Source organism: Coregonus lavaretus (genome assembly GCF_964263955.1).
Source record: "Coregonus lavaretus genome assembly, chromosome: 20".
In the NCBI taxonomy this organism is placed as follows: Eukaryota; Metazoa; Chordata; class Actinopteri; order Salmoniformes; family Salmonidae; genus Coregonus; species Coregonus lavaretus.
In genome coordinates, this window is record NC_140007.1 from 43,983,834 (window position 1) to 43,998,966 (window position 15,133).

Sequence of the window (15,133 nt, forward strand, 5' to 3'; positions counted from 1 at the left end):
ATATATATATATCATTTTCAATGCCATTCTATCTGCGCCCCACTCCATTCCTGACAAGCAACGCATCACATTCAATATTTTCAACTACTCTGTTAATATGCTCCACCCATGTCATTCGAGTGCCAAACCAGACCCCCAGGAACCTAAACCCTCCCACCATCTCCAGATTCCTTCCATGCAACTTCAAGTATATTTCCTCCCCAACCTTCCTTCTAGAAAAAAACACAGTCTGTGTTTTCTCAACTGAAAACTTGAAGCCCCACCTGAGGGACCACTGTTCCACTGTGGTCCTCTGTAGCTCAATTGGTAGAGCATGGCACTTGTAACGCCAGGGTAGTGGATTCGATCCCCGGGACCACCCATACGTAAAAATGTATGCACACATGACTGTAAGTCGCTTTGGATAAAAGCGTCTGCTAAATGGCATATTATTATTATTATTCTTGAACTCTTCTGGCTGTACGGGTAATATTCCTCCCTCTCTTCCACAGCGCTCCATCATCCGCAAACAATTAGCTCCCAATATCAGGTCTCACCTGGGAGAATACATCGTCAATCATAATGGAGAACAACAAAGGACTAATGACACTTCCCTGGGGTGTACCATTATCCACCTCATAGCTTTCTGACACAGAGCTCCTCACCCTCACTTGTATTGATCGCCCAAAAAGAAAGTCCTTTATCCAGTTAAAAACCCTTCCTCCAACCCCCATGTTATCCAGCTTGATAAGTAGGCCTTCCTTCCACATCATATCATAAGCCTTCTCTACATCAAAGAAAACGGCTACCACCACCTCCTTATCTGCCTGTGCCTTCTGTATGACTGACTCAAGGCACAGTACAGGATTCATCGTTCCCCTGACTTTCCTGAACCCACTTTGATCAGGTGACATTAGTCCTCTACTCTCCAGAAAGTAAGTCAGTCTTTCCTGAACCCACTTTGATCTGGTGACATTAGTCCTCTACTCTCCAGAAAGTAAGTCAGTCTTTCCTGAACCCACTTTGATCTGGTGACATTAGTCCTCTACTCTCCAGAAAGTAAGTCAGCCTTTCCTGAACCCACTTTGATCTGGTGACATTAGTCCTCTACTCTCCAGGAAGTAAGTCAGCCTTTCCGTTGTCATCCTTTCCATAAGTTTCCATACGTGAGATGTCAACGCTATCGGCCTATAGCTTGAAGGACTAGCAGGTTCTTTCCCTGGTTTCCGTATTAGCACCACTACCGCCTGCTTCCAACTTCCAGGCAGTTTCCCTTCCTGCCACACCTTATTGTAAAGGCCCAATACGTTCCCCATTGCAGTGTCACTGAGATGAGCCATCATGATGTAACACATCTCATCCTTCCCAGGAGATGTTACCCCAGCTTTAGCTAACGCTCTCTTCATCTCAGCCAACGTAAAAGGGCCAGTCAATGCATCCCCCACCATCTCTCTCTGATCCAGCACCCCCTGGATGTTCTCCTCTGACCCCCTCTCTCCCACGCTGCCCCTCTTCTGTCAGATTATTTGAGCTGTGCACCTTCACAAATGCCTGGGCTAACATCTCTGCCTTCTCCATATCTCTCACTGCAACAATCTACCCACTTTTCAGCACAGGGAGATCCCAATCTCTTCTGACCCCACTATACCTCTCCTACAGGAGTGGTCCTGCCTGTGTTTCCACAGAACCGGAGCCAATACTCCCTCTTAGCTGTCCTAATGATCCTCCTTACTACTGCTTGTGCTTGTTTATACTGAATCAGGTGCTGGTAATTATGGGACCTTTTCAACATTCTGAAAGTGCTGTTCCTACTCTTCACTGCTTCTCTACACTCTTCACTTCACCAGGGGACTGCGTTACTCTTTCTCCCCCCTGTACCCATAGGAATCACCTGGCTTCCGGCCCCTACTATTGCTCCTCCTATTCCATCATTGATTGTTTCTATTTCTGAATTCAGATCTACCTGAGGACAGCTCCTGTTCACTCAACTCCTGAAACTGACCCTTCTCCGCTTTCCCAAATATCCATCTCCTCAATCCATTTCCTACTGATTCTTCCTCCCTCAATCCTACAGTACACATGATAGGATAGTGATCACTACCCACTGTAGATTCCTCCAAAACCTCCCAACTACATCTGCCTGCCATTGAACTCGAGATCAAAGTAAGATCCAGAGCAGATTCATTTCCAGTTGCTGGGTCAATCCTGGTTCCCCGGCCGTCATCAAGACTCACAAGCCCTTTCTCATCCAGTAGTTCCTCCAACACTTGTCCGTTTACATTAGTCCGTAACCCTCCCCAGAGCGTACTATGTTGTTTGTTGTTGAAGGCTGAATGAAAGCTGAACGAGAGATCACGGTTTATTGTTTTTGTAAAGCTGACAGTGGTTTTATATACTTTTAGTTCTATTTTGGATACTGCGGCTCTGTTGGGCTTAGTTGATGTGAGCGTTGCTGTCTGTCCCGGGATCCTGCCAGATTCCGCATACGGGGAGAGACACAGAAACCCAGCTACCCTAGCTGGTCAGCGTCTCAAATGGAGGTCACCATTGAACGTGTAGCCATATTACTTCAACAGTATTTAACATGAGATCGTCTCTACGCTTTACAGGAATGTGGTTCTGAATATAGACCACAACATCGGCCCCGATAGCATTTATGTCTTTTCAGTACATGTTATAACCATGTATTGCTACCACTGTATCATCAAAGGTATTATCTAAGTGAGTTTCATAGATAGTCAGAATATGAATATTGAGCTGTGTTTATTTTGCTTTGTTCCGGGACAATGTGGACCGCGCTGACTTTCAATGTAGCAACTGCTTGCTTGCGGAGGACTAAAGGGGCTAAGTGGCTACTCTTAGCAAGCAAGTAGCAAACCTACACAAGCTACTGGGGAATCCACGCCCGCCTACTTTTCTTTTTCTTGCACCCCAGTAGCCAGACGCAGCTCTGGTCTGGTGGAAGTGTCAACGCCATGTCGGCTCTCCACAGCCGACTGGCCGGTGCTCTGCAGGGATCCATCCCAGAAGGGGTCTCCCCCTTCCCTGGAGAACGGAGCTGTTCTCAACCCAACCAACCAGCCATGAAGATACGTCACTCGCCGTGGAAATCGAAGAAAGCGTCCTCTGGCAACAGGGGTCTCCTTGGAGATGTTAAGCCCGGACCTGACACAGATCAGAAACGGCTTTGCCGCCCTGGATCCAGAGGTTCCGACGCCTTCTTCCTTAGGGGCTTCCCATTCAAGATCGGATCCAGAGGTACCTGCATCTTCGTCCTCTGTTCTGTCTCCCTCTCCGGTGGCTTCTACCTCGGGTTCAGGTCCTCAGAGCTCCCACCCTCATCAGACCGTGAGGCTGCCTGAGAGACCGGCCCATTCAACATCACCAGCTGTCATCATCGGCAGCTCTATGGTGAGAAACGTCTCGGTTCCCAATGTAAAAACCCTGTGCTACCCAGGAGCACAAGTACAGGACATCACAAGGCTGCTTCCGACTGTTCTACTACAGATACCAGGAGCTGACGCTGTCATAGTCCATGTGGGGTCAAACGACATCAGGAGGGCTAGCTCGGAACATCTGAAAATGGATTTTAAAGAACTGATTTGATCATTAAAAGACTCCAAAAAAACGGCCAATCATTTCAGGTCCGGTACCATCGTTGGGCCGTGGGTGTGAAAGATTCAGCAGGCTACTGGCATTACACATCTGGCTAAAAGATTGCTGTAGCTCTGCCGGAATCACTTTTATTGATCACTTTGACACCTTCTGGAAACAGAAGATACTCTACAGGAATGACGGAGTCCATCCAAATCATCTTGGCTTCTGGATTGTCCATGCATTTCAAGGCTGCGTTGAAACAATGTCTTATCAATGACCCAAGACCAGCTCAGTTAATCCCTACCATTGTGACAATGAGTCGTCATAATGCTGCATCAAATGTACATGATCCTAGGGGCGTTGGCAGACACAATGTAAGTAACTTAATTTTATGTCCCCCTAATTGCCCTGAATCCCTCTGTTGATCCTACAGCTATTGTATGCAGTAATCATGAGCCTATGAAAAAGAGGTACACTGTTAGCACTGAGGCGGTGTGCCCTAGTAGGATGACCCTTGTGTGCAGCTCACCCTGCACTATCAGCTCCAATATAAATAACATCAGCATGTCTACTTATGCTAAGCTTCCCAGTTAAGCATTAAAAACAATCAAGCAACCCAGAAAAGTGCTAAAAATAGCCCATATTAACATATGCAGCCTGAGAAACAAGGTTCATGAAGTCAATAACTTGCTTGTAACAGATGACGTTCATATTCTGACTATCTATGAAACTCACTTAGATAATACCTTTGATGATACAGTGGTAGCAATACGTGGTTATAACATGTACTGAAAAGACAGAAATGCTATCGGTGCCGATGTTGCGGTCTATATTCAGAACCGCATTCCTGTAAAGCGTAGAGACGATCTCATGTTAAATACTGTTGAAGTAATATGGCTACAGGTTCACCTACCTCACCTAAAGCCCATTCTTGTGGGAAGCTGCTATAGACCACCAAGTGCTAACAGTCAGTATCTGGATAATATGTGTGAAATGCTTGATAATGTATGTGATATCAACAGAGAGGTATATTTTCTGGGTGATTTAAATATTGACTGGCTCTCATCAAACTGCCCACTCTCAAGAAAAAAATTCTAACTGTAACCAGTGCCTGCAACCTGGTTCAGGTTGTCAGTCAACCTACCAGGGTATTTACAAACAGCACAGGAATTAAATCATCAACATGTATTGATCACATCTTTACTAATGCTGCAGAAATGTGCTTTAAAGCAGTATCCAAATCCATCGGATGTAGTGATCACGATATAGTAGCCATATCTAGGAAAACCAAAGTTCCAAAGGCTGGGCCTAATATATTGTTTAAGAGGTCTTACAATACGTTTTGTAGTGATTCCTATGTTACATTTGATTTTACATTTGAGTCATTTAGCAGACACTCTTATCCAGAGCGACTTACAGTTAGTGAGTGCATACATTTTTCATACTGGTCCCCCGTGGGATGATGTAAATAATATTTGCTGGTCTGTGATGTGCAACCAGACACTGCACTTGACACATTTATGAAATTGCTTATTCCAGTTACTAATAAGCACGCACCCATTAAGAAAATGACTGTAAAAACTGTTAAATCCCCTTGGATTGATGAGGAATTTAAAAATTGTATGGTTGAGAGGGATGAGGCAAAAGGTATGGCAAATAAGTCTGGCAGCCCAACTGATTGGCAAACGTACTGCAAATTAAGAAATCATGTGACTAAACTGAATAAAAATAAAAATAAACTATAAAAATAAATGATATAAAGTATAATAGTAAAAAGCTTTGGAGCACCTTAAATGAAATTTTGGGAAAAAAGGTAAACTCGGCTCCATCATTCATTGAATCAGATGACTCATTCATCACAACACCCACTGATATTGCCAACCACTTTAATGACTTCTTAATTGGCAAGATTAGCAAACTTAGGTACGACATGCCAGCAACAAACACTGACACTACACATCCAAGTATATCTGACCAAATTATTAAGACAAGAATTGTACTTTTGAATTCCGTAAAGTCAGTTTGGAAGAGGTGAAAAGAGTATTATTGTCTATCAACAATGACAAGCCACCGGGGTCTGACAATCTGGATTGTAAATGACTGAGGATAATAGCGGACGATATTGCCACTCCTATTTGCCACATCTTCAATTTAAGCCTACTAGAAAGTGTGTGCCCTCAGGCCTGGAGGGAAGCTAAAGTCATTCTGCTACCCAAGAATAGTAAAGCCCCCTTTACTGGCTCATATTGCCGACCAATCAGCCTGTTACCAACCCTTAGTAAACTTCTGGAAAAAATGGTGTTTGACCAGATACAATGCTATTTCACAGTAAACAAACTGACAACAGACTTTCAGCATGTTTATAGGGAAGGACACTCAACAAGCACAGCACTTAGCCAATCATCAGTCATTTGTGTGAGAGAAATTGATGATAAAATGATTGGGGGGCTGTCTTGTTAGACATCAGTGCAGCTTTTGACATTATCGATCATAGTCTGCTGCTGGAAAAACGAATGTGTTATGGCTTTACACCCCCTGCTATAATGTGGATAAAGAGTTACTTGTCTAACAGAACACAGAGGGTTTTCTTTAATGGAAGCCTCTCAAACATAATCCAGGTAGAATCAGGAATTCCCCAGAGTAGCTGTTTAGGCCCCTTACTTTTTTCCATCTTTACTAACGACATGCCACTGGCTTTGAGTAAAGCCAGTGTGTCTATGTATGCGGATGTGTCACGGTTTCGGCCGAGGCTGCCTCTCTCCCTTGTTCGGGCAGGCTTCGGCGTTCGTTGTCTCCGGAATACTAGCTGCCACCGTTGTATGTTTCATGTTCGTTTGCTTTTGTCTGATTGTTGTCACACCTGTTATCATTTAGTGTCATTAGTGTCCTATTTAGTTCTCGTTGTGTTTGTCAGGTGTTGTGTGTTATTGATTTTGGTCTGTCGTGTGTTGGGCTTATTTTCGCCCTTTCGCTCGGTTGAGCTTTCCTCCACTGCGTTGGAGCGTTACGCACCTGTTAGTGCGCTTGTTGCTATTTCGCCTTCGTGCGTATTTTTGCCTTCGGGCAAGTGTTGTTATTTTTCCTGTTTGGAGATTAACTAAAGTTGTTTGGACTATCCTTCGGTGTTCTGCGTTTGATTCCACCACTACACCCACCTACAGCACGCGTGACAGAATAACACACCAATAATGGAATCAGCAGGAGCCGCAGCAGCCCAGACGACGCTGGAGGACCAGGTCCGGGAACAACGGGACCAGATCCTGCAGATGGGGACCGCACTGCAGGAGGTGATCACCACCATCCGAGGCTGGGGAACGCCTCCACCGCCACCCTCCCTGCCAGCACCATCGGCCAGTCCGCCCATTCCCGCACCGGAACCCCGAGGAGTCCGACTCTCGCTCCCGAGGGCCTACGATGGAACCGCGGCCGGGTGTCAGGGATTCCTTCTCCAGGTGGAGCTGTACCTGGCCACCGTGCACCCGGCGCCCTCGGGACATGAGAGCGTGTCCGCCCTGATCTTCTGCCTTTCCGGGAAGGCATTGGAATGGGCCAACGCGGAGTGGAGGAGGATCGACGCGGACACCATCACGTACGACGAGTTCTCCCGCCGCTTCAGGGCGGTGTTTGACCATCCCCCGGAGGGGAAAGCGGCGGGGGAGCGTCTGGTCTTCCTCCGGCAGGGAAGGAGGAGTGCCCAAGTGTTCGCCCTCGAATTCCGTACTCTAGCGGCAGATGCAGGGTGGAATGATCGGGCTCTCGTCGATCACTACAGATGTAGTCTACGAGAGGACGTCCGTCGGGAGCTGGCTTGTAGGGACACCAGCCTCTCGTTCGACCAGTTGGTCGACATGTCCATCAGGCTGGATAACCTACTAGCTACCCGCGGACGTCCCGAGGGGGGTCCGTCCATTTCATTCTCCAGCGCCTCCGAGCCGTGTCCCATGGAGCTCGGGGGCGCTGGCGCTAGAGAGAGGAGGGGTCGGCTTACTAGGGGGTCCATCCCCTGCACCAACTGTGGTCGGGGAGGACACACCGCGGCTAGGTGCTGGGGATGGCCTCCTAGGGGAGAGGACGACAGGTCCCGCACTGGGGATTCCTTCCAGGTGAGTAGGCGCCCCACTCACCCAGAGCTCTCTGTTGCACATTTCTGTATACCTGTGAGTTTTCCACAGGTAGCACCTCATTCCCAGCATAAGGCGCTGGTAGATTCAGGCGCGGCTGGGAATTTTGTTGATAAGAAGTTTTGTTTAGCCTTAGGGATTCCCCTTCTTCCTGTTGATGTCCCTTTCCCCGTTCATGCCCTAGATAGCCGTCCGTTGGGTGCGGGCTTGATCAGGGAGGTCACTGCGCCACTTAGGATGTGTGCGCAGGGGGGTCATCAGGAGATGATTCAGCTATTTCTGATTGACTCTCCTGCGTATCCGGTGGTGCTGGGCATGCCCTGGTTGAGTACCCATAACCCATTTATTTCGTGGCAGGAGAGGGCTCTGATGGAGTGGTCTGCCCAGTGTGTGGGTCGATGTTTGGGCGTTTCCGTAGGGGCTACCTCGGTGGAGAGTCCAAACCAGGTGCCCGCATTGCACGTTCCCCCTGAGTATGGGGATTTGGCCATCGCGTTTAGTAAGTCGAGGGCGACGCGGTTGCCGCCCCATAGGCAGGGAGATTGTGCGATAGACCTCCAGGCAGGAGCTGCGCTCCCACGGAGCCATGTGTATCCTCTGTCTCAGGAGGAGAAGAAAGCTATGGAGACTTACATAGACGAATCTCTGAGACAAGGATACATACGGCCTTCCACTTCCCCTGCGTCCTCGAGTTTCTTTTTTGTGAAGAAGAAGGATGGGGGTTTACGCCCGTGCATCGATTACTGTGGTCTCAATCAGATCACGGTGAAGTACAGTTATCCACTCCCGCTGATTGCGACCATGACTGAGTCCTTGCATGGGGCGCGTTTCTTCACTAAATTAGATCTCAGGAGCGCGTACAACTTGGTGCGCATCAGGGAGGGCGATGAATGGAAGACAGCCTTTAGTACCACCTCGGGCCATTACGAGTATCTTGTCATGCCATACGGGTTGATGAACGCTCCGTCAGTTTTCCAATCATTCGTGGATGAGATCTTCAGGGACATGCAGGGGCAGGGGGTCGTTGTGTACATAGATGACATTCTCGTGTACTCGCCTACCCGTGTCGAGCATGTGGCCCTGGTGCGCAGAGTGTTGCGGAGGCTGGTGGAGCACGACCTGTATGTTAAGGCAGAGAAGTGTCTGTTTTTCCAGGAGTCGGTCTCCTTTTTGGGGTATCAGTTGTCTGCGTCAGGGGTGAAGATGGAGGTAGACCGGGTGTCAGCCGTGCGTAATTGGCAAACACCAACCACTGTGAAGGAGGTGCAGCAGTTTTTGGGGTTTGCGAATTACTACCGGAGGTTTATCCGGGGTTTTGGACAGGTGGCAGCTCCCATCACGTCTCTCTTGAAGGGGGGTCCGGTGCGTCTGCAGTGGTCTGCCGAGGCGGACAGGGCGTTTGGGAGGCTGAAGGACCTGTTTACCTCGGCTCCAGTGCTGGCACATCCGGATCCCTCTTTACCATTTCAGGTAGAGGTGGACGCGTCTGAGGCCGGTATAGGAGCCGTGCTTTCACAACGGTCAGGCGCGCCACCTAAACTCCGCCCCTGTGCTTTTTATTCCAAGAAGCTCAGTCCGGCGGAGCGAAACTATGACGTAGGGGACAGGGAGCTGTTAGCCGTGGTACAGGCCCTAAAGGTGTGGAGGCACTGGCTTGAGGGGGCTCAACACCCTTTCCTCATTTTGACGGACCACCGTAACCTGGAGTACATCCGGGCAGCGAGGAGGCTAAACCCTCGGCAGGCTAGATGGAATATGTTTTTGACCCGGTTTACGTTTAAGATCACGTACATCCCTGGGTCACAGAACGGTAAGGCAGATGCGCTGTCTCGGCGGTATGACACGGAGGAGAGGTCCGTGGAGCCCACTCCCATACTGCCGGAGTCGTGTCTGGTGGCACCGGTAGTGTGGGAGGTCGATGCTGAGCTCGAGCGGGCGTTACGCACCGACCCTAGTCCACCACAGTGCCCGGAGGGTCGGAAGTACGTTCCGCTCGAGGTTCGGGATCGATTGATCTATTGGGCTCACACGTCACCCTCCTCTGGACACCCGGGTATCGGCCGGACAGTGCACTGTCTTAGTGCCAAGTACTGGTGGCCCACGTTGGCAAGGGATGTGAGGGTTTATGTTTCCTCCTGCTCGGTGTGCGCCCAGTGTAAGGCGCCTAGACATCTGCCTAGGGGTAAGTTACTACCCCTGCCCGTTCCACAACGACCATGGTCCCACCTCTCGGTGGATTTCCTTACTGACCTTCCTCCTTCACAGGGGAATACCACTAAACTGGTCGTTGTGGACCGGTTTTCTAAGGCCTGTCGTTTGCTCCCCATGCCGGGCCTTCCTACCGCCCTGCAAACTGCCGAAGCCCTATTCACCCATGTGTTCCGGCACTACGGGGTACCCGAGGATATTGTGTCTGATCGAGGTCCCCAATTTACCTCCAGAGTCTGGAGGGCCTTTATGGAGCGGTTGGGGGTCTCGGTGAGCCTCACCTCGGGTTACCACCCGGAGAGTAATGGGCAGGTGGAACGTGTGAACCAGGATGTGGGTAGGTTTCTTAGAACATACTGCCAGGACCGGCCGGAGGAGTGGGCAAGGTACGTTCCCTGGGCCGAAATGGCCCAGAATTCCCTACGCCATTCCTCCACTAACCTAACCCCTTTCCAATGTGTGTTAGGTTACCAGCCGGTTCTGGCACCCTGGCAGCAGAGCCAGATCGAGGCTCCTGTGGTGGATGAGTGGGCGAGGCGCTCGGAGGAGACATGGAACGCTGCACACGTCCACCTGCAGCGGGCCCTCCGACGTCATAAGGCGAGCGCCGATCTCCACCGCAGTGAGGGACCGGTGTACGCACCTGGTGATCGAGTCTGGCGCTCTACCAGAAACCTGCCCCTCCGCCTGCCCTGTCGGAAACTGGGTCGGCGGTTTGTAGGGCCATTTAAAGTCCTGGGAAGGTTGAACGAGGTGTGTTACAAATTACAGCTACCTGTTGAATATAAAAGTATTAACCCCTCGTTCCATGTGTCCCTTCTCAGGCCGGTGGTAGCTGGCCCACTCCAAGAAAGTGAGATCAGGGAGACTCCTCCGCCCCCATTGGACATCGAGGGGGCACCGGCGTACTCCGTGAGGTCCATCTTGGATTCAAGACGACGGATGGGGGGTCTCCAATATCTAGTGGAGTGGGAGGGGTACGGTCCGGAGGAGCGGTGCTGGGTGCCGAGGAGAGACATTTTGGACCCGTCACTCCTGACGGAATTTCATCGTGGGCACCCGACGCACCCTGCTCCGCGTCCCCCGGGTCGTCCCCGAGGCCGGAGTCAGCGCACGTCTGGAGCCGCGCGTCAAGGGGGGGGTACTGTCACGGTTTCGGCCGAGGCTGCCTCTCTCCCTTGTTCGGGCAGGCTTCGGCGTTCGTTGTCTCCGGAATACTAGCTGCCACCGTTGTATGTTTCATGTTCGTTTGCTTTTGTCTGATTGTTGTCACACCTGTTATCATTTAGTGTCATTAGTGTCCTATTTAGTTCTCGTTGTGTTTGTCAGGTGTTGTGTGTTATTGATTTTGGTCTGTCGTGTGTTGGGCTTATTTTCGCCCTTTCGCTCGGTTGAGCTTTCCTCCACTGCGTTGGAGCGTTACGCACCTGTTAGTGCGCTTGTTGCTATTTCGCCTTCGTGCGTATTTTTGCCTTCGGGCAAGTGTTGTTATTTTTCCTGTTTGGAGATTAACTAAAGTTGTTTGGACTATCCTTCGGTGTTCTGCGTTTGATTCCACCACTACACCCACCTACAGCACGCGTGACAGGATGACTCAACACTATACACGTCAGCTACTACAGCAACTGAATTTCCTAAACTAAAAGCATTGTATTTGGGACAAATCATTCACTAAACCCTAAACCTCAACTACATCTCGTAATGAATAATGTGGAAATTGAGCAAATTGAGGTGACTAAACTGCTTGGAGTAACCCTGGATTGTAAACTGTCATGGTCAAAACATATTGATACAACAGTAGCTAAGATGGGGAAAAGCCTGTCTATAATAAAGTGTTGCTCTGCCTTCTTAATAACACTATTAACAAGGCAGGTCCCACAGGCTCGAGTTTTGTCGCACCTAGACTACTGATCAGTACTTGGGAAAATTGCAGTTGGCTCAGAACAGGGCAGCACGGCTGGCCCTTAAAAGTACACGGAGAGCTAACATTACTGACATGCTGTAACACCCTGGCTCTGGGACTCTATATGTTGAGCCAGGGTGTGTTCTTTCTATGTGGTGTATTTCTATGTTGGGAGTTCTAGTTTGTTTATTTCTATGTTGGCCTGAGTGACTCCCAATCAGAGGCAACGAGTGTCAGCTTTTGGCTGGTTGTCTCTGATTGGGAGCCATATTTAAACTGTCTGTTTTTCCCTTTGTGTTTGTGGGTTCTTGTTCCGTGTTGGTCTATGTTACCTAGGACGTTACGAGTCGTTTGTTGTTTTTGTTTACTGTCCGTGTTTATCGCTAATGATAAATAAACATGTTTGTTCATCACGCTGCGCCTTGGTCCTCCTCTCTTAACGACGATCGTGACACATGCATGTAAATCTCTCATGGCTCAAAGTGGAAGAGGGATTGACTTCATCACTACTTGTTTTTGTAAGAGGTGTTGACAAGCTGAATGTACTGAGCTGTCTGTTTAAAATATGAGCACATAGCTCAGACACCCATGCATACCCCACAAGACATGCCACCAGAGGTCTCTTCACAGTCCCCAAGTCCAGAACAGACTATGGGAGGTGCACAATACTACATAGAGCCATGACTAGCATTTCGCTACACCCGAAATAACATCTGCTAAACATGTGTATGTGACAAATAAAATTTGATTTGATTTGACTACATGGAACTCTATTCCACATCAGGTAATTGTTTAAAAAAAACTGGTAAAAATACACCTTATGGAACAACGGGGACGTGAAGAGATACAAACAAAGGTACAGACACATGCATACGCACACGTTGTGATATTGTTGTATGGTGGTATTAAACATTTTGTATTGTAGATATGTGGTGGTGTAATAATGTTATATGATGAAACTGTTTTATCTTTTGTTTTATATGTAATGTAAGTGCTTGAACATGTTTGGACCCCAGGAAGAGTAGCTGCTGCATTGGCAGGAGCTAATGGGGATCCATAATAAAAACAAATGAGTATTGAAATCCCCACACCATATTACCGGTCTACTATCTTGACCTTCTACATTCCCAAGGGCCAGCAACTCCAGTCTCATACAAGGGTAGTAAAAGTCCACTACTACCATATTCCCCCCTCCCAACCACACCTCTACCACTACATACTCCTGTTCCACTCCCTCTCCCACACACCTATATGGGATCCCCGCTTTATAAAGGTAGCACACCCTCCTCCTCCCCCTGCCACCTTATCTCTACGGTCTGCAACATAACCTTGTAATACAAAATCTAGAGTAGGATTTAGCCATGTCTCCTGGAGACATATCACATCAGGTTTGGCTGGTAACTCCTTGAGAAACTGTTTGAACTCTTGCCCATTAGCCATCAAACTTCTGGCATTCCATTGAAGGATTAACACCATAATGCAAATTAACCAAATACATGATTCCTGGCTGGACTGATTCTCAATCTAATTGAGGTCATCCTGTACATTTTCCCATGTCAGTCCTGTGATCCCAAGATACCTCACTGCCTGCTCCACTATGATCTTTATCTTCTTAGTCCTCCATTGTAATTTTTCTGTGCAACTGATTGCTGCTGTCACAAATGTAACAACCTTCCTCATGTCTCCTACCAGTGTTGTGTTGTCCTCCATTCTGCTCCCTCCATCACGCCCAACCTGCATCTCAATCTGCTCTGCAATACCTTCTCTTCTAGGTTCCCCGATTGCTTCTGCGTGAACTACCTTCACTGATTCTGCATAAGAGATGTTACGCTCACTCCTCAACTGCTACACTTCCACCTGTCTTTTCATCACAGTTACAGCACTTTAACTGGACCCCATCTCCATATTCCCCATATGCATGTTCTCCCCCACACTTCTCACATCTCCTTTTGCCTTTACACACCACCGCCACATGCCCAAACCTTTGACAGTTATAGCAACGCAATGGTTTCTGAACATATGCTCGCACATAGTAACTCATATACCAAATCCTAACTTTTCCTGGCAATTCCAGATCCTTAAAGTTTAGTAGCACTGACAAGCTATCCACCTTCTTCCCATCTGGTGTCATCTGGAGACGCTGTGCCTCAATAAGAGAGCCTCCCTTCAAGTGGTCCTTTATTTCTTGCATGTTAACAATTTCTGGAACTCCTGTAATACCTCCCTTCACCCACTTCCGTCCAGTTTGATCCGGCATGCTACTATCAACCACACATTTACATACCTGCTTGAGTTTGAGCGCCTTCTCATACTGTTTAACATTGAAACACACCACCACCAAACTTCTATCACGAAGAACTTAAGCAGACACAATCTTTCCTACTTTACTCTCCAAATCCCTAGCCAACGTGATCGGACTCAACGCCGCGACTCCACCTTGATCCTTAAATTTCACCAACACCTCGAACACCACTTCTTTCAGTACAACGCTGCGACCCGAAACCTCCCTCGTCGCTACTCTCCCCTGACAAGACCTGCAAAGGCTCCTCAGGCTTCCTCTTCTTCTTAACTTTTACTCTTATTATACCTTCACCTTTTCCCACTCCACCACTACACTCCATCCCGTCCTCCTCAACTCCTAACCCCCCCACCTTTCCATCCATCTCTGCTCCAGTCACAGCCCAGTGTTGCTCAACCACCTCCACCAGATTTCCTCTCCGTTTTCGTTTATCTTTGTTCAAATCTATTAACTTAGCTATATTGAATAATCGTCGTTTTTATCTATCCTAATTCACCAAACTCGGACAGTTCTCAGCCGTCCAAACACCGGCTTCAAGGGCATTATCACTTATGTACCACCAGTGTCCTCTGTATGACGACCTGGTACGACAGATTCGAAAGATGGCGGAGGCAGACGATGAAGTGGATTGTGAATCTAATGGCGGTAGAATCAAGGAGGATTGGAGTCTTGTTCAAAAGAATGGAAAACGGAGCAAAGTAGAGTACAGCGATGAGAATGTCCCTTTATATCTTGTAGGAGGAAGGTTTGTTAAGGAGCAGCTTATCAAAGTACCAATCTTGAAGAATCCATTTGAGCTATCCAAACTGGTGGAGAGAGTGATGGGTAAAGTGAAGGATGTGAGGATCACGAGAGGCGGGTTTGTTTAGATTTTTTTGTACTTCTGCGGATCAGATGGAACGTGTGTTGCGGCTCTCCCGATTTGAAAAGTTTGACGTGTCGTGTGTGTCTCTTCGGAACAGGGCACCCCTCAAGGCGGTAATATCTGGCATCTCGTGGGAAGTCGATGTTGCAGAGATGAAAAAT